The sequence below is a fragment of the Papio anubis genome, chromosome 5, assembly GCF_008728515.1.
Source record: "Papio anubis isolate 15944 chromosome 5, Panubis1.0, whole genome shotgun sequence".
Lineage (NCBI taxonomy): Eukaryota > Metazoa > Chordata > Mammalia > Primates > Cercopithecidae > Papio > Papio anubis.
Genome location: NC_044980.1, coordinates 155015011 through 155041175, shown reverse-complemented (window position 1 = coordinate 155041175; position 26165 = coordinate 155015011). Strand labels below are relative to the sequence as shown.

At 36.5% G+C, this 26165-nt stretch overlaps 1 long non-coding RNA gene across 1 annotated transcript; it reads right to left on the bottom strand.

Moving 5' to 3' along the window:
- Nucleotides 1-6054: 6054 nt before the first annotated feature.
- Nucleotides 6055-13918, bottom strand: LOC103885555. Its single transcript, XR_648696.4, has 4 exons — nt 13826-13918; nt 13513-13640; nt 13124-13183; nt 6055-6326 (listed from the first exon to the last, which is right to left on the bottom strand). It is a non-coding gene; the product is annotated as an uncharacterized LOC103885555 (long non-coding RNA).
- Nucleotides 13919-26165: the final 12247 nt, after the last annotated feature.

Sequence of the window (26165 nt, the reverse complement as noted above, 5' to 3'; positions counted from 1 at the left end):
CTGCAGAAACTTGCATAAGTAATGAAGAGCTGAATGTTAATCACAAAGACAATGGGGAAAATGTCTCCAGGGCATGCAAAACCTTCAAGGGATCCCCTTCTATCAAAGGCCCAGAAATCTTGGAGGGAAAAATGATTTCTTGGGCTGGGCCCAGGGCCTACTTGCTACATGCATCTTTGGGTCATGGTGCCCTGTGTCCCAGCTGCTTCAGCTCCAGCATGGCTAAAATGTACAGCTCAGGTCATTGCTTCAGAGAGTGCAAGTCCCAAGTCTTGGCAGCTTACACTTGGTGTTGGGCCTGCAGATGCACAGAACTCAAGAATTGATGTTTGGGAATGTCTGCCTAGATTTCAGAGGATGTATGGAAATGCCTGGATGTCCAGACAGAAGATTGCTGCAGGGGTGGAGCCCTCATGGAGAACTTCTGCTAGGGCAGTGCAGAAGGGAAATGTGGAGTCAGAGCCCCCATACAGAGTCCCCACTGTGGCACTGCCTAGTGGAGTTGTGAGAAGTGTCCTAACTGTCCTCCAGACCCCAGAATGGGAGATTCACTGACAGCTTATACTCTACATCTGGAAAAGCCACAGACACTCAACGCAAGTCCATGGAAATAGCCAGGATGGGAGCTGTATCCTGCAAAACCACAGGGATGAAGCTGCTCAAGGCCATTGCAGCCCATCTTTTGCATCAGCATGACCTGAATGTGAGGCAGGGAGTGAAAGGAAGTTATTTTGGAACTTTAAGGTATAATGACAGACCTATTGGATTTCCGACTTGCATGGGGCCTGTAGCCCCCCCTTTTTTTGGCCAATTTCTCTCATATGGAATGGCAGTATGTACCCAATGCCTGTAGACCCACTGTATCTATGAAGTAACTAACTTACTTTTTATTTTACAGGCTCATGGGTGGAAGGGACTTGCCTTGTCTCAGATGAGACTTTGAACTTGGAATGAGTTAAGACTTTGTGGGACTCTTGGAAGGGCATTATCATGTTTTGAAATGGGAGGATATGAGATTTTGGAGGGGTCTGGGGTGGAATGACATGGTTTGGCTCTGTCCCTACCCAACTAAAATCTTGAATTATAGTTCCCATAAGCCCCACATGTTGTGGGAGTGAGCAGGTTGGGGATAGTTTAGTCATGGGGGTGTTTATCCTCATGTTGTTCTTGTGATAGTGAGTGTATTCTCACCAGATCTGATGATTTTATAAGGGGCTTTTCCCTCTTTTGCTTGGCACTTCTCCTTGCTATTTCCATGTGAAATAGGATGCACTTGCTTCCCCTTCTGCCTCAATTGTTAGTTTCCTAGGGCGCAGCCATGCTGAACTGTGAGTCAATTAAACCTCTCTCATTTATAAGTTACTCAGTCTTAGGTATGTCTTTATTAGCTGTGTGAGAATGGACTAATACACAGTGCTTTCAGAGTAAAATCCAACCTTTAAATGTGGTTATAAATAGCCCCCAGGTTTTGGCCCCAGCTAAGCAACCTCCTACAACTCATCTTTCCCAGTCCCAACTGTTGTCTTCTCTTCCCTTTGCCATGCATAAACACTTTATCTTTTAACCATTTTGAACTTTTTGTAGTTTCTTAAATAATGAATACTTTAATCTCCTTTGGCTTTTTGTGTATGTCATTCTTTTTACTGGAAACTTTTTCAGATTCCTTACTTCCACACTGCAGAGTCAATATTACTGACTCATCATTAAGGTCTTAATTTATACATAATTTATTCTGTTCCCCCAAGTAAGCTGGTTGGTGAGTTTATCAGCTCTCAAAGTTCTTTACCCTCCTCCCCTTGAGCCTTCCTCTCTTCAGCCATAACACTTTTCTGATTCTTCTCTCTAAATGTTATACTCAGACCTCTTCTCTATGATTCTTTCACACTGTTTTCCTCTTTGGAAATTCCTAACTTATTCTTATACTGTTCAACTCCTATGCATTCTCCAAAATCCCTAATTCATACCACCTCCAAGAAGATTTTTCAGGTTACTCTTCTCCTCTGTGATAAATTTTATGCTCAGAGTACATGATATATATCTGTTTAACTTATTCAACATTTACCATACACTTCTCTGAAATGTCACTGATGTCATAGTCAGATATCATCATTCAGTTCTGGTAATAACAGTCTGGTATACAAAGAACTACTTTGAGGGCAAATATATGTGTGTGTGTGTGTATATATACATGTGTATATACATGTATATACACGAGATATACATGATACATGTATATATACATGTATATCTCATATATATACTCATATATGTACATATACATATATACACACATATATACACATATATATGAGATATTTATTGTTGAAAGAATATGAGTGACAAATGGGGAGGAAATATTTTAATTTCCAGCAGAGAAAACAAATCATGACAAATTATTTTTTAAAACATTATAAGAAATTTCAAAAGAATTATAAATCTTTAATAAATGTGGTTTAGAGACATCAGTTTGGGTTACTTGCCATGAATTATTTTTTAATATAATTTTAACTTTTATTTTAGATGTATGGGATACATGTGCAGGTTTGTTACATGAGTATATTGTGTGATGCTGAGGTTTGGGTATGATTGAACCCATCACCCAGGAAGTGAGCACAATACCTAAGAGTTTTTCAAACCTAGATGCCCTTCCTTTTCCCTCCTTTAATAGTCCCCAGTGTCTATTGCTGCCACCTTTATGTCCATGAGTATCCACTGTTTAGCTCTCACTTATAAGGGAGGACATGTGGTATTTGGTTTTCTGTCCCTCTGTTATTTTGCTCAGGATAATGACCTCTGACTGCATCCATGTTTCAGCAAAGATGCTATTTGTTTTCTTTTCTGGCTGCATTGTATTTCATTGTGTACATGTACCACATTTTATTTATCCAGTTCACCATCGATAGACACCTAGGTTGATTCCATGTCTTTGTTATGGTAAATAGTCCTGCGTTGAACACATAAGTGCATGTGTCTTTTTGGAAGAACAATTTATTTTCTTTTGGATACATACATAGTAGTGTGATTACTGGCTCAAACGTTAGTTCTGCATTAAGTTCTTTTAGGAATTGCCAAAATGCTTTTTATAACGGCTGAATTAATTTACACTTTCAACAACAGTGTGTAGGTGTTCCCTATTCTCTGCAGATTCATCAGCAACTATTTTTTGACTTATTTTTTATATATATTTTTGTATATTTTTTTCACAGCAGCCATTCTCACTGATATGAAATAATATCTCTCTGTAATTTTAATTTGCATGTCTCTGATGATAATGATGTGGAGCATTTGTCATATATTTGTTGGCTGCTTGTATGTCTTCTTTTGAAAAGTGTCTGTTCATGTCCTTTGCCTATTTTTGTAATAGGGTTGTTTTTCACTTGTTAGATGAAGTTATTCATAGATTCTGGATGTTAGACCTTTATCAGATGTATAGTTTCCAAATATTTTCTTCCATTCTACAGACTGTCTATTTCCTCTATTGATAGTTCTGCTGTGCAGAAACTCTTTGGTTTAAATAAGTCTCACTTGTCAACTTTCTTTTTTGTTGCAGTTGCTTCTGAGGACTTAGACATAAATTCTTTCTAAGACTAGTGTCTAGAATGTTGGTCTCCTGGATTTTCTTCTAGGATTCTTATATTTAGAGTTCTTACATCTAAATATTTAATCCATCTTGAGTTACTTTTTGTATATAGTGAAAGGTAGGGGTCCAGTTGCATTCTTCTGCATATGGCTAGCCAGTTATCCCAGCATCATTTAGTCCTTTCCCCATTGCTTGGTTTTATCTATAGCCAATATTGTTGGCTATAGGCATATGGCTTTATTTCTCTGTTCTCTACTCTGTTCCATTTTTCTATGTGTCTGTTTTTGTACCAGTATCATGATGTTTTGTTTATTGTAGCCTTGTAGTATAGTTTGAAATCAAATAATATGGCACTTCCAGCTATTTTCTTTTCACTTAAAGTTGCTTCGACTACACTTTGGGAGGCTGAAGTGGGTGGATCACGAGGTCAGGAGATTGAGACCCTCCTGGTCAACATGATGAAATCCTGTCTCTACTAAAAATACAAAAATTAGCTGAGTATGTTAGTGCATGCCAGTAATCCCAGCTACTCAGGAGGCTGAGGCAGGAGAATCGCTTGAACCTGGGAGTTGGAGGTTGCAGTGAGCCAAGATCACACTACTGCACTCCAGCCTGATGACAGAGTGAGGCTCCATTTCAAAAAAGAAAAAAAAAATGCTTTGATCAGTCACCCTCTTTTTGATTATAAATGAATTTTAAAATAATTATTTCTAATTCTGTGGAAAATGACATTGGTAGTTTGATAGGAATAGCACTGAATGTGTAGATTGCATTTCCATTTATTTGTGTCATCTATGATTTCTTTCAGCAGTGTTTTGTACTTTTACAAATTCTATGATTTTAGTAATAGTAGTACATAGTACTATGTAGTAATTCTATGATTTTTGTACTTTGACTTTGTATCCTGAAACTGTCATTTATCAGTTCCAGGAGCCTTTGGGCATAGTCTTTAAGATTTTCTAGGTATGGAAACATATCATCAGCAAAGAGGGATAGTTTGATTTTATCTTTCCCTATTTGGATGCCTTTTATTTCTTTCACTTGCCTAATTGCTCTGGCTAGGATTTCTTGCTATGATTTATTGACTAAAATAAAATTGACTTTTGTGGGAATCTTATTAGGAAAAATTATCATACAAAACAAGTCAGTGCTCTGTGCTTGTCTCTGTATTCCCTTAGTTTGCATATAGATTTGGTTACTTTAGACTCATTATATCAAAAATTAAATGAATAACATAATAAAACATCTGCTGATAAACTATCCAATTTGCCAATGTTTTAACATTGAACACAGTATTGTGGTAATTGCTACCTGTTTTTGTATTTCTCATTCAGTAAAATACTGTTGTAACTTTCAGTCTTCACGTTTTGTGAAGATGGTAAATAGTACACTGCTGTATTAAACAAACCAAATAAAGTAATTTAAAAAGCAGTTGATTAGCATCATCTTGACAGGATAGAACATAATAAATTCGGACATTGGAATTATATGTGTTAAAATCAATTCTTTTGGGTTAACACTTAAAAATATTTTCAGAAATAATGAAAGAACAAGTTAAGATTTAAGAGAGAAATCACAAAAGTCTGTTGTCACTCATAACATGCCAGCCTGAGGTTGTATTTCCAATGTTTCTTAAAACAAAAAGAAAACACAAGCAGCAAGAAACAGAAAATGGAAACAAACCATAAAACAGAAAATAGCTCAACACGTTTTGGTTTCTTTGATTTTTGATGTTTTGTTTTGTCTTTACTGCATAGAAAATAGTTGCATGCCTGAATTGTTCATACTGCTGCCAATTTTGTTAATACTATGCATCACAGTCTTTCAAATTCTCACAATCAGCCTACTGGGGCCTTATCTAAGCATAGTGGCAGGCATAAATAGTTGTTCACCGAATATTCAAACTTAATTCCACACATAAAATGCAGCTGGGATTGGGCTGTGCCTGGCTAGCTAGAAGTCACATTTCCCATCCTTCCCTGCATCTAGATGGGACTAGTTTTGCCTAACGAATGTGAGCTACTGCTATGTGTTTCACTTGAACAAAATGTTGGTTAATAAAATGAAGCATGCCCTCTCTATACCCTTGTTCATGCCCCATCTGATTGCCAGATGCAAAGGATCTTAAGTTCCTAGAGATAGTGAACCTGTAAGATGGAAGAACTCTAGGCTCCTGAATTACCAAATGGAGACTGATCAGGAGCATCTGCACGGAAGTTATGTGAGCAGGAAATACACTTGTATGTATAAATTACTCAATTGTGGCAGTATATTGCTTAAAGCAACTAGAACTACCTTGTTGTTATTAACACTAGTTTGAAGATTTTGATAGTGTCCCCTGATATCCAGAGTTAAATTATTTTTCTTTGCCAATAAGAAAGTATGATTACATACTAGAAGGTATGATTACATACTAGAAAGAAGTCGTACTAACCACCACAGTTCTAGAGTTAGCATTATTTTAAATCATTTCTTCAATCAACAAATGTTTTGGCCTTGGATATATTACCAACAGTTTATTGCCAACATGCAGAGAATAGAACAGAGTTAGGGGATGAGGAGTACAAGCCAATAACATTGCTTAAATTCCGAGATCCAGTTGTACCTAATGATAACTACAAATTCTTACATTCTCTTCCTCCTCCTCTCTGTTTCCTTGTTATTCTTCCTTTTCTTCTTCCTCTTATTTCCTAAGCTGGTTTGAGTAGAGCCAACTAACTTAAATTATGCCAGGATATATGAAGACCTATAAAGCAGGTAAAGGAGTTTAGCTTAGTTACAATTAGGCATGGACAGCAAAACTCATTGCCACTTTAAAAAGAGGAATATTTAAATATACAATTAGGCCACTCGAGGAAATACCTATTATATATGAAGTCATCTTAGTAAAATGTCCCAGCAAAAGTTTTAGAATTAGCAGAATGAACTTTATAAAAGTTGTTGAAGCATAGCAATGCTTCATGGAAATACTTAGACTTATTGATAGTTATATAACACTGTATGCATGCTTTAATTAAAAGCTGAGTAAAATATAAGTGCTGAGGCATTTGTTTCATAAAACATAAATGAGTTACAGTCAAAAGCTCCTTTCATTCTTTTCCATTTTTTTTACTGACCTACATATTATAAACCAAAAATAAATTCCTCTTAGAACCTAAGCCTAATGGACAAAGTTTGACCACTTTATGTGGCATTTTACAGCTAACTTTTAATTATGACTCAAGCAGCAGTCGTGAAAGATTGAAGACTAATGTATACAGCCTTAAGCCATACCATAATAAGTTCTTACAGAAAAAGCCAAATTTTGCTCCAAGAATCATGATGAATAACATTTCACACAAATTCAAATAGAAGAAAGCAAAAGCAAAACACTAATACCTTGAATATGGCTTATGCCAAGCCTTCTGTCATGGTAAATCACAGGCAGAAATCTGAGTAGTAGGGACACAGATTTTCCTAGCTAACTGAGCTGCCTCCTCTTGCTTCATATGAAGCACTAATTTACTGAATTTTCAAGATGGTTTATTCAAAACCTGTTTCAGATATAATTATCATCAAAGTCAGTACTTTAGATATTAAATCTATCATATACAAACAATATTTCCATGAGGGATTAAAGACTGCTACACTTGGAACATTTACCTTATTGGTAAATTTAACTGGAACCACCTCAGCCTCCAAATATGATTTGAAGAACACCTTATTAAAGTCTCATTCTTTAGGGAATCTTCCTCACCTCCATCCTTCAGCTTTGACAATGACTTTTCTCTATACTTATTTCCCAATTTTGACTTCGGTTCTAGGTTGTCTGTGTTCATATTCTTGAACTTTAGCTAGTAGAATAATCTTTGTAAGTCCAGGTACCCTCATGTGGTAGCCATTGGTTTTGCTATAGTCCACACTGAACACCTTTCCTCATCCCTGGCTTATGGAATGTTAACCCAGGCTCATAGTTTTCAAGGAGGAACATTTGAGCAATTCCAGATGACTCTTAGATACAGAAACCAAACCAAAACTGGATTAGGTGACAAAGAAGAATAAGTGACTTGCATATCTTAACAACACAAAGGAAGGTAGCATGATTTTCCAGCAAGGCCATACAAGATCTCAGATAGCACTAACAGAACTCATGTACTGTATTTTTTATGACTTCCCTCCATTTTGGATGCACTTGGTCAATCTATTCCCACATGGAACACTCCAATACAGTCAGACTTACATGCAATCCTCTGAGCAGTCAGTCAGCATAAGAGAGTTTTAAAAGTAACAAATAATAGTTAATAGTTCCAGAAAAATGCAAAGATTGAGTTTCACTGCACTGGCTGACTTGAGTCATGTTTTCATCACACTGTGGCTAGAAGGGAGAACTTCCTGATTGGCCAGCACTGGCTCACATACTCATAATCAGAGCCAGAGTATTGATAATGAGAAATAAGTGGTTCCAAAAACTAAAGTCAGTGTGCTTTTATCAAAAGAAGGAAAAATGGATAACGAGCAGGCAAGCAAATCAAAACAAAACTAATCAAATGTCCTTTATGTATCCACTGTAATAGTGTAAGGCACACCTAACTACTCCTATAACCAAAGAATTATTTCTTCTCAACATGCTATACATGATCCCATCTAGAAATTGCAGCAATTGCAATGATTACGAATGGTAATAATTTGTGGAGCTCTATGTCACATACAACCTTTTCTTAACTGCAGTCTCTATGAACCTGGGATGATTAATCAAGATCTAAGTGTGTCTCTAAAGGGAAAATGATGATTGTATAGCTAATCCCGTGAGAAGTATTTCCAGTTTAAATAGCCCAAGTCATCACAGTGTCATTTTCCCAAAATCAAAGAGCCTATGCATCAATAGTGAGCTGAAGCCAAACTCTTCCTCGGAGACTAAATGCAGGAAAGGAATTGATTTTGTTGGATTTCCCATTAACATTAATTACTACTCTTTGATGTGACTCAGATGCTTCTTGACAAGGATATGATCTACTTGTGGCAAGAAACCATTCATATTCAACTGTAATTCAGCTTGTTTTTCTCTGAGCTGTATATAGAGTGGTTACCAAAGTCCAGTCCATTCACATTACTTGAAAATGTGTCACCTGACTCATGGGGACAGATATTGATATGGAATAATATCTTTACATTATTTGCTTTTTTTTTTTTTATTGAGAAGACATTTGATAAACTTAATGCATAATTTGAGAACACTGATTGGCTTTTAATGGAATAAAGTTAGGACACTATCAAATGAGTGCCTTGGACCACTGTAATAGGATGTGAAACAAACTAATGGGTACATAATATATAGTTTCATAAGATCTGGGACCTTTCCCTTTTTATCTATACTTATTATGATAACAATGCCTGGTAAATAATAGGCACTCAAAAATATTGGTAAACAAATAGATTACAGAGTAAAATAAAAGTAAAATTTTGAAGAAGTTCCAATTCTAAAACATATTTAATCTTGAGAAAAATTAACTGAAACTGAATTCCATCTACAATGAGAAAAAAAATAAGTAGATCAAATAGGACACACAGCTAGAAGATTAATGAATTGAATGTGGGTATGTTTGATTCCAGAGTCCACTCTATTGTTTTAATTCATTTTTTGTTTGTTTTTATTGTAGCACAAGCAAAGGTTTTATGTTTGAGGAGCATGAATTCTGCAGATAAACTGCAAATTTAAAACACAGGATCCTCAGTTCACTACCAGTGTGACTTTGAGAAGGGAGTTGCTTAAATTCCCTGTTGAAATTTCAATATCTGGTAACTGGAAATAGTATGATGATTAAATACACTATTTTAAAAATGATTATAAGAGTGCTTTACCTGCAGAAAATTTTACATATTTTTTGTTAAGTTTCAAAAACAACTGTATTTTTGAGAATAGAAAACACAAAACAGCCAGTATTCTAAAAACAGATAATTTTATCAAACATCACCCACAAGTATTTTAGTAGATTTTACTATAAATTAATGAGAAAGATAGGAACATATAAAATATTTCATGATCCCCATAGATCATAGTGATCTATAACATAGCAGAAGTGTCAGAGGACCTTAAAACACATGGGCACATCTGGTCATGAATTGCTGCTCCCAATGATAATTTATTTCAGTTACTTAAGAACTTCTTGGTATAGCTATTTACCTTCTTTGCATAATCTTAATTCGAATATATTTCTCCACAATATTTCTTTGACATTGATGGTTACTTGATGAATTTTATCTGATTATTAGAGCCTTCTGTTCTGAGACTTATCCTCATCTTACCTTCTGTACTTCACTCAGAGACCAGCCTTACCCTGATATCAAAACCAGACAGGCACACAAGAAAAATAGAAAGACAAGAAAAAGAGGAAGCCAATATCCCTAATGAAAACAGATGCAAAAATATTTAACAAAATATTAACAAACTGGGACAGGTGTGGTGGCTCACGCCTATAATCCCAGCACTTTGGGAGGCCATGGCGGGTGAATCATGTAAGGTCAGGAGTTTGAGACCAGCCAGACCAACATGGAAAAACCTCATCTCTACTAAAAATACAAAAAATAACCAGGGATGGTGGTGCGTGCCTGTAATTCCAGCTCCCTGGAAGGCTGAGACAGGAGAATTGCTTGAACTGGGAGGTGGAGGTTGCAGTGAGCGGAGATCACGCCAACTGCACTTCAGCCTGGATTACAGAGTGAGATTCTGTCTCAAAAAAAAAAAAAAAATTAATAACAAAATGAATTCAACAACCCATTAAAAAGATTCACCATGAGGAACTGAAATTCATTCCAAGGAGGCATCAACATATGCAAATCAATAAATGTGACAAATCAGATCAACAGAATCAAGAATAAAAACCATAAAATCCTCTCAATAGATGCTTAAAAAGCATTTAATAAGGCCAGGCATGGTGGCTTATGCCTGTAATCCCAGCACTTCGGGAGGCCAAGGTGGGCGTTATCACCTGAGGTCAGGAGTTTGAGACCAGCCTGACCAACATGGAGAAACCCCATCTCTACTAAAATAAATAAATAAATAAACAAATAAATAAATAAATAAATAGCCAGGCATGGTGGAACACGCCTGTAATCCCAGCTACTCAGGAGGCTGAGGCAGGAGAATCAATTGAACCTGGGAGGTGGAGTTTGTGGTGAGCCAAGATGGCGCCATTGCACTGCAGCCTGGGCAACAAGAGCGAAACTCCATCTCAAAATGATTGAAAGCTCTTGGACTAAGATTTGAAACTTTCACCACTTCTATTAAAAATAGTACTGGAAATCCTAGCCCAGAGCAATCTGGCAAGATAAATAAAAGCCATACAAATTCAAATTAAAGAAGTCAAATTATCCTTGCTTGCAAACAACATGCTTTTATGGTTATAAAAACCTAAATACTCCACCAAAATACTGAGAATTAATAAATTAATTTAATAAAGTTGCAGGATACAAAATCAACATACAAACTCAGTAACATTCACATATGGTAACAGTGATCAACCTGCAAAAGAAATTAAGAAAGCAATCCCATTTACAACACCTACAACAAACAAAAAACAAACAAACAAAAATATTTGGAATAAATTTTACCAAAAAAGTGAAAGATCTCTGCAGGGAAAACAATAAAACACTGAGGAAAGAAATTGAAAAGCATACACAAAAAATGAAAAGATATCCCATGCTCATGGATTCAAAGAATTAACTTGTTAAAATTTCTATACTACTCAAACAGATCTACAGATTCAGTGTAATTCCCATCAAAATTTCAATGATTTTCTTCACAGAAAAAAAAAAAAAAAACCCTAATATTTATACAGAGACACAACAGTCCTTTAATAGTTAATCTCACACAAAAAGAATATAGCTGGAGGGATCATACTACTTGATTTCAAATTTTACTACAAAGCTATAGTATTCAAATAAGCATGGTATTGGCATAAAAACAGACATATTGACAAATGGAACAGAATAGAGAATCCAGAAATAAATCCATCCACTTATAGTCAGCTTATCTTTGACAAGCCACCAAGAATATACATTGGGAAAAGAACAGCATCTTTAATAAATGGTGCTGGGAAGACTGGATATCTATATGGAGAAGAATGAAACTATATCCCCATCTTTCACCACATGCAAAAAGCAACTCAAAATGGATTAAAGACTTAAATACAAGACAAGAAAGTATAAAACTACTACAAGAATGCATTGGGGAAACACTTTAGGACATTGATCTGAGCAAAGATGATTTGGGTTTCAAAAGTGCAGGCAACAAAAACAAAAATAGACAAATGTGATCACATTAAGTTAAAAAGCTTCTGCTTTTTAAGGAAACAATTAATGAAGTGAAGAGCAACCTACAGAATGTGAAAACTATTTGCAAACTATTCATCCAACAAGAATATATTAGGGAAATATAAGAAGCTCAAGTAACTCAATAGAAAACAAACAAATAATCCAATTAAAAATGGGCACAAGGGCTGGGCGCGGAGGCTCACGCCTGTAATCCCAGCACTTTGGGAGGCTGAGGCGGATGGATCACAAGGTCAGGAGTTCAAGACCAGCCTGGCCAAAATGGTGAAACCCCATCTCTACTAAAAATACAAAAAAATTACCTGGGTGTGGTGGCAGTTGCCTGTAATGGCAGCTACTCGAGAGGCTGAGGCAGAGAATTGCTCGAACCCAGGAGGCGGAGGTTGCAGTGAGCAGAGATCACGCCACTGCACTCCAGCCTGGACAACAGAGCAAGGCTCCATCTCAAAACAAAGAAACAAAAAGGCACAAGAATTGAATAGACATTTATCAAATGAAGACAATTAGAACTACCATACAATTTGGATATTTGTCCCCTCAGAATCTCATGTTGAAATTGATCCCTGATTTTGGAGGTGGGGCCTAATGTAAGGTATTTGGGTCACAGGTGTGGATTACTAACGAAGGGTTTATATCATCTTAGTGGTAATAAGTGAGTTCCATTAGTTCACACAAGAGCTGGTTGTTCAAAGGAGTGTGGTACCCTTCTCTCTCACTCTCTTGCTCCCTCTCTTACCATGTGACACTACTGCTCCTCTCCCACCTTCTTCCTTGAGTAAAAGCTTTCTGAAGCCTCACCAGAAGTTGGGCAGATATGGATGCCATGCCTGTATAGCCTGCAAAACCGTGAGGCAAGTAAACCTCTTTTCTTTATAAATTACCCAGTCTCAGGTATTCCTTATAACAATGCAAAACAGACAAAGATACATATGATACAACAATCCTATTAATGGGTACTTATACAAAATAAAGGAAATCAGTGTTGTGAAAAGATATCTACACTTCCATGTTTATTGCAGCATTATTCACAATAACCAAGATACAGAGCCAAAACATGTGCTCATCAACAGATGAATGGATAAAGAAAATGTGATACATAAATGCAATGGAATATTATTTGCCCATATAAAACAATTAAATCCTGTTATTGGCATAAACATGGATGAAACTGGTGGTCATTATGTTAAGAGAAATAAGTCAGACACAGTAAGATAAATATGGCTTATTCTTACTCACGTGGAAGCTAAAAGAATGGATCTCATGAAGGTAGAGAGTAAAATGGTGTTTACCAGAGGCCTGGAAGGGAAGGGGGTTTGAGGGCAGGGAATGAAAAGAAGTTGGTTAACAGGTACAAGCATACAGTTCAAAGGAATAAGTTCAAGCATCATAGTACATTAGGGAAATTATAGTTAACAATAATGTATTGTATATTTCAAATTACAATGGAAGAGAAGAATTGCAATGTTCCTGACACAAAGAAAGATAAACATTTGAGGTGAAGTATATCCTAAATACTGTTATTTGATCATCATTATCCATCATATACAGGTATCAAAATATCACAAGTGCCCCCAAAATATACACAACCATTACATATCAGTAAAATTAAAAAATACTTTACTTACATTTTTCAACTCCTCTGCTTAGTCACTTGCTCCATCTCATCTTTATTATGCCAAACAATTTAGTTTTATAGCCTTTATTTGTCTTTGGAGTCTCCCTTGTGTTTCTGAAGATTGATTAAGGTGCTCACCTGGAAAAAGATAATGTGAATCTTGAATCTCACACTTCATCCCACAGGAAATTTGGCATTTCAGTCTTTCTTTAAATACCCCTCACTAACATCTATAAATAAAAGATATTTAATTTGCCAGTGATATAAACTATACCACCTACTCCCCACCTGCCCCCCTCCCACTCCACACACACATATCTTACATGGAAGATTTCATTTTAAGTAAACAAGTTCCACAATTTTGGAAATGTATATTTTTGGAGGGGAAGAAGAAGGAGATATTTCTTCCATAATTGTGTGCTGAGAGATTGAAATAAAGGTTACCTGCTTCCTAGCATCCTACCTGCCAGTAGTTCTAGAACTACAAAAAATTCTAGAACTGTGCTTTCTAATATGGCAGCCATGAACCACATATGGCCCTTTAAATTAATGAAATTTGAAGAAAATTTAAAGTTCAAGTCTTCAGTCTTGCTGCCCAATTCCATTTATTCTTTACTCACATGTGGCTAGTGGCTAACATATTTGTTGCTGCAGATTATAAAAAACTTCCATTACTGCAGAAAGTTCTATTAGACAATCTTCAAGAGGAGACGATTGTCGGAATTTTCAAATAGATACTTTGAAGAGTGCAATCTTGCCCTGTAATTTCCATAGGATCTTGCATATGGAGATCACTCAAAAATTTTCAAAAGACAGACAAGCAGCTAACAAACATGAAAAATGCTCAACATCGCTAACCATGAGAGAAATTCAAATTAAAACCACAACGAAATTCCATCTTACACCAGTCAGAATGGCTATCTTTAACAATAATTTTTAATAATACTAATTCTGACTCTATCTAAAAGTCAGAAAGCAACAGGCTGCTTATAAAACTTATTTTATAAACTGATCATATATAAAAAGTCAAAAAACAACCAATGGTGTTGAGGCTGCAGAGAAAAGGGAACACTTACATGCTGTTAGTGGAAATATAAATTAGTACAATCTTCACGGAAAACAGTATGGAGATTTCTCAAAGCACTAAAAATAGACCTATCATTTAATTCGGCAATCCCACTACTGGGTAGTACCCAAAAGAAAGAATTTATTATATCAACAAGATACTTGTACTCATATGTTTATTGCAGCACTATTCACGATAGGAAAGATATAGAGTCAACCTGTGTACATCAACAGAGGATTAGATAAAATGCAACATAGATACATCATGGAATGCTACTCAGCCATAAAAAAGAAAGAAATCATGTTCTTTGCAGCAACCTGGATGGAACTAGAGGCCATTATCTTAAGTGAAATATTTCAGAAACAGAGAGTCAAATGCCACATGTGCTCCCTTATAAGTGGGAGCTAAACAGTGAGTACACATGGACACACAGATTAGAATAAGGGACGTTGGAGTCTGCAGAACATGGGAATGTGGGAGAGGGGTGAGGGTTAAAAAGTTACTTATCACATACAATGTTCACGATTCAGGTGATAGGTACAGTAAAAGTCCACACTTCACCACTACACAACATACACATGTAAGAAACCTGCACTTGATAATCTCTTGCGAGTTCTGTGGCCCTGCTCACCACCTGAGAAACCCAAATACTTATCCAGGTCTCCTTAGGGGAAGCTACACTACTGCAGCTGATGCTGCCTTGAAAACACCACCTCCTGACTGGAGGCCAAACAAGACAAAACTAGCACACCAAACAAAACTACACTGAAAGATCCTCACAGAGTCCACTTCACTTTTCTGTTATATCCACCAGAGCAGGTGTTGGTATCCACAGCTGAGAGACCTGAAGATGGATCACATCACAGGAGTCTTTGCAGATTCTCCCTAGTACCAGACTGGAGCCTGGTAGCTCTGCTGGGTGGCTAGACCCAGAAGAAAAATAACAATCACTGCAGTTTAGCTCTCAGGAAGCCACATCCCAAGAGGAAAGGGAGAGCACCACATCAAGGGAGCATGCTGCAAGACAAAGAATATGAACAACAGCCCTTAAGCCCCAGATCTTCCCTCTGATATAGTCTACCCAAATAAGAAGGAACCAGAAAAACAATTTGGTAATATGACAAAACAAGGTTCTTTAACACCCCTCAAAAATCACACTAACTCACCAGCAATGGACCCAAATCAGGAAGAAATCTCTGAATTGCCCGAAAAAGAATTCAGAAGGTTGATTACTAAGCTACTCAAACAGGCACCACAGAAAGGTGAATACCAATATAAAGGAATGAAAAATAAAATGGTATAGGAAGTGGACGGAAAAATCTCCAAAGAAATAGATAACATAAATAAAAAACAATCACGACTTCTGAAAATGAAGAACACACTTAGAGAAATGCAAAATACCCTGAAAAGTCTCCGCAATATAATTGAACAAGAAGAAAGAACTTCTCTTGAATTTCCTTGAGCTTGAAGACAAAGCTTTTGAATCAACCCTATCCAATAAGGACAGAGAAAAAATAATTTTAAAAACGAACAAAGCCTCCAAGAAGCTTGGAATTATTTTAAATGACCAAACCTAAGAATCATTGGTGTTCCTGTGGAAGAAGAGAAATCTAACATTTTGGAAAGCATATTTGAGGGAATAATTGATGAAAACTCTCCTGGCCTTGCTAAAGACCTAGACATCCAAATACAAGAAGCTCAGAGAACAACTGGAAAAATCACAAAAAGATAATCACCTAGATGCGTTGTCATCACATTATCTAAATTTAAGAGGAAGGAAAGAATCTTAAAAGCTGTGAGGCAAATGCATCAGGTAACCTATAAAGGAAAACCTAACAGACAAACAGCAGATTTCTCATCAGAAACCCTACAAGCTAGAAGAGATTGGGGTCCTATCTTTAGCTCTCTTAAACAAAACAGTTACCAGCCAAGAAGTTTGTATCTGGTGAAACTAAGCATCATGAATGAAGAAAACATACAGTCTTTCTCAGGAGCTGAGAGAATTTGCCACCACCAAGCCAGCACTACAAGAACTGCTAAAAGGAGCTCTATATCTTGAAAGAAACCCTTGGAATATACCAAAGTAGAACCGTCTTAAAGCATAAGACGGGCCTATAAAATAATAACAAAATGGGAAAAAAGGGTATTCAGGCAAAATTAGCATGTTGAATAGAATAGTACCTCACTTCTCAATACTAATAATGAATGTAAATGGCATAAATGCTTCACCCAAAAGATACAGAATGGTGGCCAGGCACAGTGGCTCATGCCTATAACCCCAGCACTTTGGGAAGCCAATGAGGGCGGATCACGAGGTCAGGAGATCGAGACCATCCTGGCTAACACGGTGAAACCCCATCGCTACCAGAAATACAAAAAGTTAGCCTGGCGTGGTGGCAGGCGCCTGTAGTCCCAGCTACTCGGGAGGCTGAGGAAGGAGAATGGCTTGAACCCGGGAGACAGAGCTTGCAGTGAGCCAAGATCGCACCTCTGCACTCCAGCCTTGGGGACAGAGCCAGACTCCGTCTCAAAAAAAAAAAAAAAAAAAAAAGATATGAATGGCAAAATGGATAAGAATTCACCAACCAAAAATCTGCTGTCTTCAGGAGATTCACCTAAAACATAAGAACTCACATAAACTTAAGCATAAACTTAAGGTAAAGGACTGGAAAAATATATTCCATGCAAATGGACACCAAAAGTGAGCAGGAGCAGCTATTCTTATAGCAGACAAAACAGACTTTAAAGCAACAACACTTAAAAAAGGCAAAGAGGGACATTATGTAATAATAAAAGGGCTAGTCCAACAGAAAACTATCACAGTCTTAAATATGAATGCACCTAACACTGGAGTTTCCAAATTTATGAAACAATTACCACTAGACCTGAAAAATGAGATAGACAGCAACACAATAATAATGGTGGACTTCAATACTCCACTGACAGCACTAGACAGGTCATCAAGACAAAAAGTCAACAAAGAAACAATAGACTTCAACTATACCCTAGAACAAATGGACTTAATACATTCTATTAATCAGCATATGAAACATTATCCAATATAGAACATATTATAGGCCACACAATAAAAGCCTCAATAAGTTTAAAAATATTGAAATTATATCAAGTACTCTCTCACACCATAGTGGAATAAAATTGAAAATAGACTCCAAAAGGTTGCTCAAAACCATGTAAATACATGGAAATTAAATAACCTGCTTCTGCATGATGGTTGGGTCAACAATTAAGTCAATATGAAAATTTAAAAAATTATTTGAACCAAATAATAATGACACAAACTATCAAAACATATGGGATACAGCAAAAGCAGTGCTAAGAGGAAAATTCATAGGATTGAATGCCTACATGATAAATTCTGAAAGAGCACAAATAGTCAATCTAAGATCATGCCTCAAGGAACTAGAGAAATAAGAAAATACCGAATCCAAACCCAACCACCAAAAAAAGAAATAGCAAAGATTGAAATAACAACAAAAGATAAATGAAACAGAAAGCTGGTTTTTTGAAAAGATATACAAAATCGATAGACCATTAGTGAGATTAACCAAGAAAAGAAGAGAGAAGATCCAAATAAAAACTGAAACTGGAGATATTACAATTAATCCTACAGGAATATGAAAGATAATTCAAGACCACTATGAACACCTTATGCACATAAACTAGAAAATCTAGAAGAGACAGATAAATTCCCGGAAATATACAACCCTCATAAATTAAACCTGGAAAAAATAGAAACTCTGAGCAGATCAATAACAAGCAGCCAGATTGAAATGGAAATTTAAAAAATTGCCATTGCCCACACAAAAAAAGTCCAGGACTAGATGAATTCACAGCTAAATTCTATCAGATGTTCAAAGAAGAGTTGGTACCAATCCTATTGACACTATTCCAAATGTTAGAGAAAGGGAGAATCCTCCCTAAATCATTCTATGAAGCCAGTTTCACACTAATACCAAAACTAGGAAAGGACATAACAAAAAAAGAAAATTACTGACAAATATCCCTGATGAACAATATCCCTGATGAACATAGATGCAAAAATCCTCAACAAAAAACTAGCTGACTGAAACCAAAAGCATATGAAAAAGATAATTCACCATGATCAAGAGGGTTTCATATCAGGGGTGTAGGGATGATTTAGCAAGTCAATAAATGTGATACACTACATAAACAGAATTGAAAACAAAAATCACATGATCATCTTAATAGATGCAGAAAAAGCATTTGACAAAATCCAGCATTCCTTTATGACTAAAACCCTTAGTGAAATCAGCATAGAAGGAACATACCATAAGGTAATAAAAGCCATCTATAACAAACCCACAACAACATAATACTGAATGGAGAAAAGTTAAAATCATTTCCCTTGAGAAGGGGAACAATGCAAGGATGCCCACTTTCACCACTTCTGTTCAACATAGTACTGGAAGTCCTAGCTAGAGCAATCAGACATGAGAAAGAAATAAAGGGCATCTAAATCAGTAAACAGGAAGTCAGACTTACATGACACCTATATATGATCGTACCTAGAAAACCCTAATCATCCAAAAACTCCTAGAACTATTAAATGAGTTCAGTAAAGTTTCAGGATGCAAAATTAATGTACACAAATCAGTAATACTGTTATATACAAACAATAACCAAGCTGAGGATCAAATCACAAACTAAGCCCCCTTTACAATAGCTGAAAAAAACCCCATAAAAACATAATACTTAGTAATATACCTAACCATGGACATGAAAGACCTCTACAAGGAAAACTATAAAACACTGCTGGAAGAAATCACAGATGACACACAAAAAAACCCCACAGAAACACATCCCATGCTCATGGATGGTAGAATCAATTTTGTGAAAATGACCAGACAGCCAAAAGCAATCTACAACTTCAATGCAATCCCCATCAAAATACTACCATCATTCTTCACAGAACCAGAAAAAAAAAAATGCTAAAATTTATATGGAACCAAAAAAAGCCCACATAGCTAAAGCCAGACTAAGCAAAAATAACAAATCTGGAAGCATCACATTACCCAATTTCAAACTATACTACTACCAAAAAAGAGCCCACATAGCTAAATCTAGGCTAAACAAAAAGAAAAAAAAATCTGGAGGCATCACAATACCTGATTTCAAACTACACTATAAGGCCATAGTCACCAAAACAGCATGGTACTAGTACAAAAATAGGCACATAGATTAATAGAACAGAACAAATAACCTAGAAATAAAGGCAAATGTAGCCAGTTGATATTTGACAAAGCAACAAAACCATAAAGTGGGGAAAGAACACCCTATTCAACAAATGGTGCTGGGATAATTGGCAAGCCATATGTAGAAGAATGAAACTGGACCCTCATCTCTCACGTCATACAAAAATAAACTGAAAATGGATCGAAGACTTAAATCTAAGACCTGAAATCATAAAAAATCATAGAGGATAACATCAGAAAAACCCCTCTAGACATTGACTTATGCTAAGACTTTATGACCAAGAACCCAAAAGCAAATGCAAAATAAATAAATAAATAAATAAATAAATAAAATAGATGGGACTTAATTAAACTAAAAAGCTTTTGCACAGCAGTAATCAAAACAGACAACCCACAGAGTGGGAGAAAGTTTTCACAAATTATGCAACTGACAAAGCACTAATATCCAAGAACCTACAAGAAACTGAAACAAATCAGAAAGTTTAAAACAAACCATCTCATCAAGTGGTCTAAGGACACGAATAGAAAATTATCAAAGGAAGATATACAGACAGACAACAAACATATAAAGAAATGCTCACCATCCCTATTTATCAGGGAAATGCAAATCAAAACCACAATGTGATACGACCTTACTCCTACAAGAATGGCCATAATCCAAAAAAATTTAAAAATAATATATGTTGGCATAAATGTGGTGAAAAGGGAACACTCTTACACTGCTGATGAGAATGTAAAGAAAACTAGTACAACCACTATGAAAAACAGTGTGGAAATTCCTTAAAGAACTAAAAGGAGATCTACCGGTTGATCCAGCAAACCCACTACTAGGCATCTACCCAGAGGCAAAGAAGTTATTATATGAAAAAGTTATTTGCACATGCATGTTTATAGCAGCATAATTCTCAACTGAAAATATATGGAATCAGCCCAAATACCCATAAATCATAGAGTGGATAAAGAAAATATGGCATATACATACCATGGAATACTATTAAGCCATGAAAAAGAACAAAATAATGGCATTCATAGCAACCTGGATGGAATTGGGGACCATTATTCTAAGTGAAGTAACTCAGGAATGGAAATCCAAATATCATATGTTCTCACTCATACATGGGAGCTAAGTTACGAGGATCCAAAGGCATAAAAATAGTACAATGGACTTTGGGGATTTGGAGGAAGGGGTGGGAGGTGGGTAAGGGATAAAAGGCTACACATTGGGTACAGTGTACACAGCTCGGGTGAAGGGTGCACCAAAATCTCAGAGATCACCATTTAAGAACTTATCCATGTAACAAAACACCACCTGTTCCCCCAAAACCTATTGAAATAAAAATATTAAAACTAAAAGAAAAACCTGCATATGTACGTCCTAAACATATAAAACTTAAACCACATTTTTAAAAAAGTGAATATTTAGAAAACCCAATAGTCTCAGCCCAAAATCTCCTTAAGCTGGTAAGCAACTTTAGCAAAGTCTCAGGATGCAAAGTGAATATGCAAAAATCACAAGCATTCCTATACACTAATAATAGACAAACAGAGAGCCAAATCATGATTGAACTCCCATTCACAATTACTACAGAGAGAATAAAATACCTAGGAATACAACTTACAAGGGATGTGAAGGACCTCTTCAAGGAGAAGTACAAATTACTGCTCAAGGAAATAAAAGAGGATACAAACAAAAGAAAATACATGCTATTTATAGGAAGAATTAGTATTGTGAAAATGGCCATACTGCCCAAAGTAATTCAATGCTATTCCATTGACTTTCTTCACAGAATTAGAAAAAACTACTTTGAATTTCATTTGGGACCAAAAAAGAGCCTGCATAGTCAAGACAATTCTAAGCAAAAAGAACAAAGCTAGAGGCATGATGCTACCTGACTTCAAACTATACTCCAAGGCTACAGCAACTAAAACAGCATGGTACTGGCACCAAAACAGATACAGAGACCAATGGAACAGAACGGAGGTCTCAGAAATAACACCACACATCTACAACCACCTGATCTGTGACAAACCCGACAAAAACAAGCAATGGGGAAAGGATTCCCTATTTAACAAATTGTGTTGGGAAAACTGGCTAGCCATATGCAGAACACAAACTGGACCCCTTCCTTACACCTTATACAAAAATCAACTCAAGATGGATTAAAGACTTAAATATAAGATCTCAAACCATAGAAAACCTAGGCAAGACAATTCAGGACATAGGCATGGGCAAAGACTTCATGACTAAAATACCAAAAGCAATGGCAACAAAAGCCAAAATTGACAAATGGGATCTAATTAAACTAAACAGCTTCTGTACAGCAAAAGAAGCTAATGAGTGAACAGGCAACTGACAGAATGGGAGAAAATTTTTGCAATCTATCCATCTGACAAAGGGCTAATATCCAGAATCTGCAAAGAACTGAAACAAGTTTACAAGGAAAAAACAACCCCATCAAAAAGTGGACAAAGGATATGAACAGACACTTCTCAAAAGAAGACATTTATGCAGCCAACAAACATATGAAAAAAAGCTCATCATCACCGGTCATTAGAGAAATGCAAATCAAAATCACAATGAGATACCATCTCACGCCAGTTAGAATGGCGATCATTAAAAAGTCAGGAAACAACAGACACTGAAGAGGATGTGGAGAAATAGGAATGCTTGTACATGGTTGGTGGGAGTGTAAATTAGTTCAACCATTGTGGAAAACAGTGTGGCAATTCCTCAAGGATCGAGAACCAGAAATACCATTTGACCCAGTGATCCCACTACCGGTGTATACCAAAGGATTAGAAATCATTCTGTTTTAAAGACACATGCACACGTATGTTTATTGCAGCACTATTGACAATAGCAAAGACTTGGAACCATCCCAAATGCCCATAAATGATAGACTGGATAAAGAAAATGTGGCACATACATACCATGGAATACTATGCAGTCATAAAAAAGGATGAGTTCATGTCATTTGCAGCAACATAGGTGAATCTGAAAACCATCATTCTCAGCAAAGTAACACAAGAACAGAAAACCAAACACTGCATGTTCTCACTAATAAGTGGGAGTTGAACAATGAGAACACATGGACACAAGGAGGGGAACATCACACATCGGGGCCTTTGAGGCATGGGGGGCTACGGAAGGGATAGCATTAGGAGACATACCTAATGTAGATGACGAGTTGATGGGTGCAGCAAACCACCACGGCACGTGTATACCCATGAGACAAACCTGTGCATTCTGCACATGTACTCTAGAACTTAAAGTATAATAATAATTTTAAAAAGAGAGAATAAAATGGATTTTATCCTAGTTTTTACTGTATCACTATTCTTACTCAAAGTTTGGCAGAAAAACAGAACAGCTATGCAAATATTGAAGAATAATGGGAAATTTGCATTGGAGTATTCCAATAATAAGTACATACGAATAGATGATAGAGAAATAGATAGATATGTTTTTTTCTCATTCTACAATAATATGTGTAATTGTACCATTTCTGCAATTTCCGTTTTCTAGTATTTTTTGAACTTCAGATTGTGACCTATTAGTGGGTCATGAAATCAATTTTAGTTAGTAATTATTATTTTTACAAAGTTTACCAGGAGTGGTGGCTCATGCCTGTAGTCCTAGCACTTTGGGAGGCTGAGGGTAGGAGGATTGTTTGAGTCCAGCAGTTCAGAGTTACAGTGAGCTGTGATAACACCACTGCACTACCGCCTGGCCTGGCCCTGGGCAACAGAGCAGGACTCAGTCTTTTTAAAAAAATAAAATCACATCAAAGAAAGATAAGAAGAGTGCATCACACACAGATAGATAGAACATTCTTTCATTAAACTTCTGTTTTAGTTTTACACCATTGAGTCATATAAAATGACTGCTTACTGTGGGTCATATTTAAAGTTATTTAAAAGCAATTATAGGAATATCTAACAGAGGCCGGGCGTGGTGGCTCACGCCTGTAATCCCAGCACTTTGGGAGGCCAAGGCGGGTGGATCATGAGGTCAGGAGATCGAGACCATCCTTGCTAACATGGTGAAACCCCATCTCTACTAAAAATATTAAAAAAAAAAAAAATTAGCCAAGCACAGTGGCGGGCGCCTGTAGTCCCAGCTACTCAGGAGGTTGAGGCAGGAGAATAGCGTGAACCCGGGAGTTGGAGCTTGCAGTGAGCAGAGATCACGCCACTGCACTCCACCCTGGGAGACAGAGTGAGACTTGAAAGAAAGAGAGAAAGAGAGAGAGGAAGGAAGGAAGGAAGGAAGGAAGGAAGGAAGGAAGGAAGGAAGGGAGGGAGGGAGGGAGGGGAAAGAAAGAAAGAAAAAGAGAAAGAAAGAAAGAGAAAAAAGAAAGAAAGAGAAAGAGAAAGAAAGGTCTAACAGAATTGCTGTCTCTACAAGTGTTAATGTAACATTTTATTTCTCAGCTTTCAGAGAGAATGCAGTGTGTCTGTTTCCAAGGAATTGGAGTTTTAGAGCTATTTTTTGTGATTATTCTAGGCCTGTACAAGTTATTGTGCAAACTAATGGGGAAAAGGCTATACATCATGCAACTTTGTAGTCTTTACTACAATGAGTTATTAAATTTATCAGCAATTTCGAATATTACTGGATTTCTGTGACATGTAAGCACCCTAAACCTTTCTGTATTATTTCTCTTTCTGCACCTTTAAAAATTCTCTTTCTCTCTTTCTCTGTCTCTATTTCTTTGTCTCTGTCTCTCTCAGCTGAGTGGTCATCCAGGCAAGTAATGGGGTCTTGCCTCTCAACCCAACAATGATAGTCTCTAATATTGTGGTATCTCACCTCCACCCCAAATTCCAGACTCATGTTGAAGCCCTAACCTCTGTATCTTAGAATATGAATGTACTCAGAGATAGTCTTTAACAAGGTAATTAAGTTAAAATGGCATCACTAAGTTGGTTCTAATCTAATATGACTAGTATTCTTATAACAAGGGAAAAGCATGACACAGACACATAAACAGAAAAGACCATGTGAGGACACAAGGAGAGAACAGCCATCTAAAAGTGAAAAAGAGGCTGCAGAAGAAACCAAGCCAGCTGACACCTTTATCGCAGGTTGCTAGCCTCTAGAATTGTGAGAAAATCAATTTCTGTTGTTAAAGTCATCCATTCTGAGGTACTTCATTATGGAAGCACAGAGAAAACTAATAGTCTCCGCATTACTCACATCTTATTTTTTTTCTCCTGTTTTAAGGGAACATATAAACGTGTGTTTTCACTAACCTTCTTTAGTTTCAAGCAACTAAACTTGTTCTGCTCAATTAAACAAAAATTTTCCAGGCCAGGTGCAGTGGTTCATGCCTGTAATCCCAGCACTTTGGGAGGCCGAGGCGGGTGAATCACTTGAGGTCAGAAGTTTGAGACCTGCTTGACCAACATGTTGAAACTCCATCTCTATTAAAAATACAATAATTAGCCAGGCGTGGTGGCTGGCACCTGTAATTCCAGCTACTCAGGAGACCGAAGCAAGAGAATCACTTGAACCTTGATGGTGGAGGTTGCAGTGAGTCACAGCACTCCAGTCTGGGCAACAGAGTGAGACTCCGTCTCAATAAATATAAATAAATAAACAAACAAACAATTTTCTGGAGGATATGAAATAACTCCACACATCAAAGAAAACGTTACAGAACCAGGCATCAAACAGGACAGGAATCAATGAAGCTATTTGGATGTGAGAAGCCAAGACTAAAGGAGACTCATAACTACTGTCAGGTGCATTCTAGGGAAAGGATATTATCTGTCCTGGTTTGCATGAAGTATCTATCCTCTGAGAGAAGTACAAGGAATTTGATTGACAGTTCCACCTAGATTCTATCTAATGAGAAATGTATGGTCCCCCAAATAAAATCAGAGTTGTACCAGAAGAAGAGAAAATGAAAGATAGGGCAAAATGGCAGATTTGTGCTATACTTTGGGTTTATATACTTTACACTGACCATTAACAACTTTAGGTCACATCATGTTGGTTATATCAAAATACGATATTACTTATAATAAAAACAATATATACATATATAGGTCAAATGGACTCAAAATAACTTTTGATTATCATGGCTTCAAGTTTTCTATGAGCCAAACTAAACTTTTTTGGAATAAGTACAAGAAAAAATAAATATTTCATAAAAATATTTCAACACAGCCTATCTATCCTAGATATCTTAAGGTATTTAAAAAACTTTAAACAGCCATTTTCATTACTTTACATTATTCTTAAGAATAAAATAATACAAGACCAAAATATTTGAAGATTATCTGTGAAAAGAAAATATAACAAGCCTTATAGTTTTTTTTTTTCAAATTTCCTACTGGAAATTATTATGATGACAG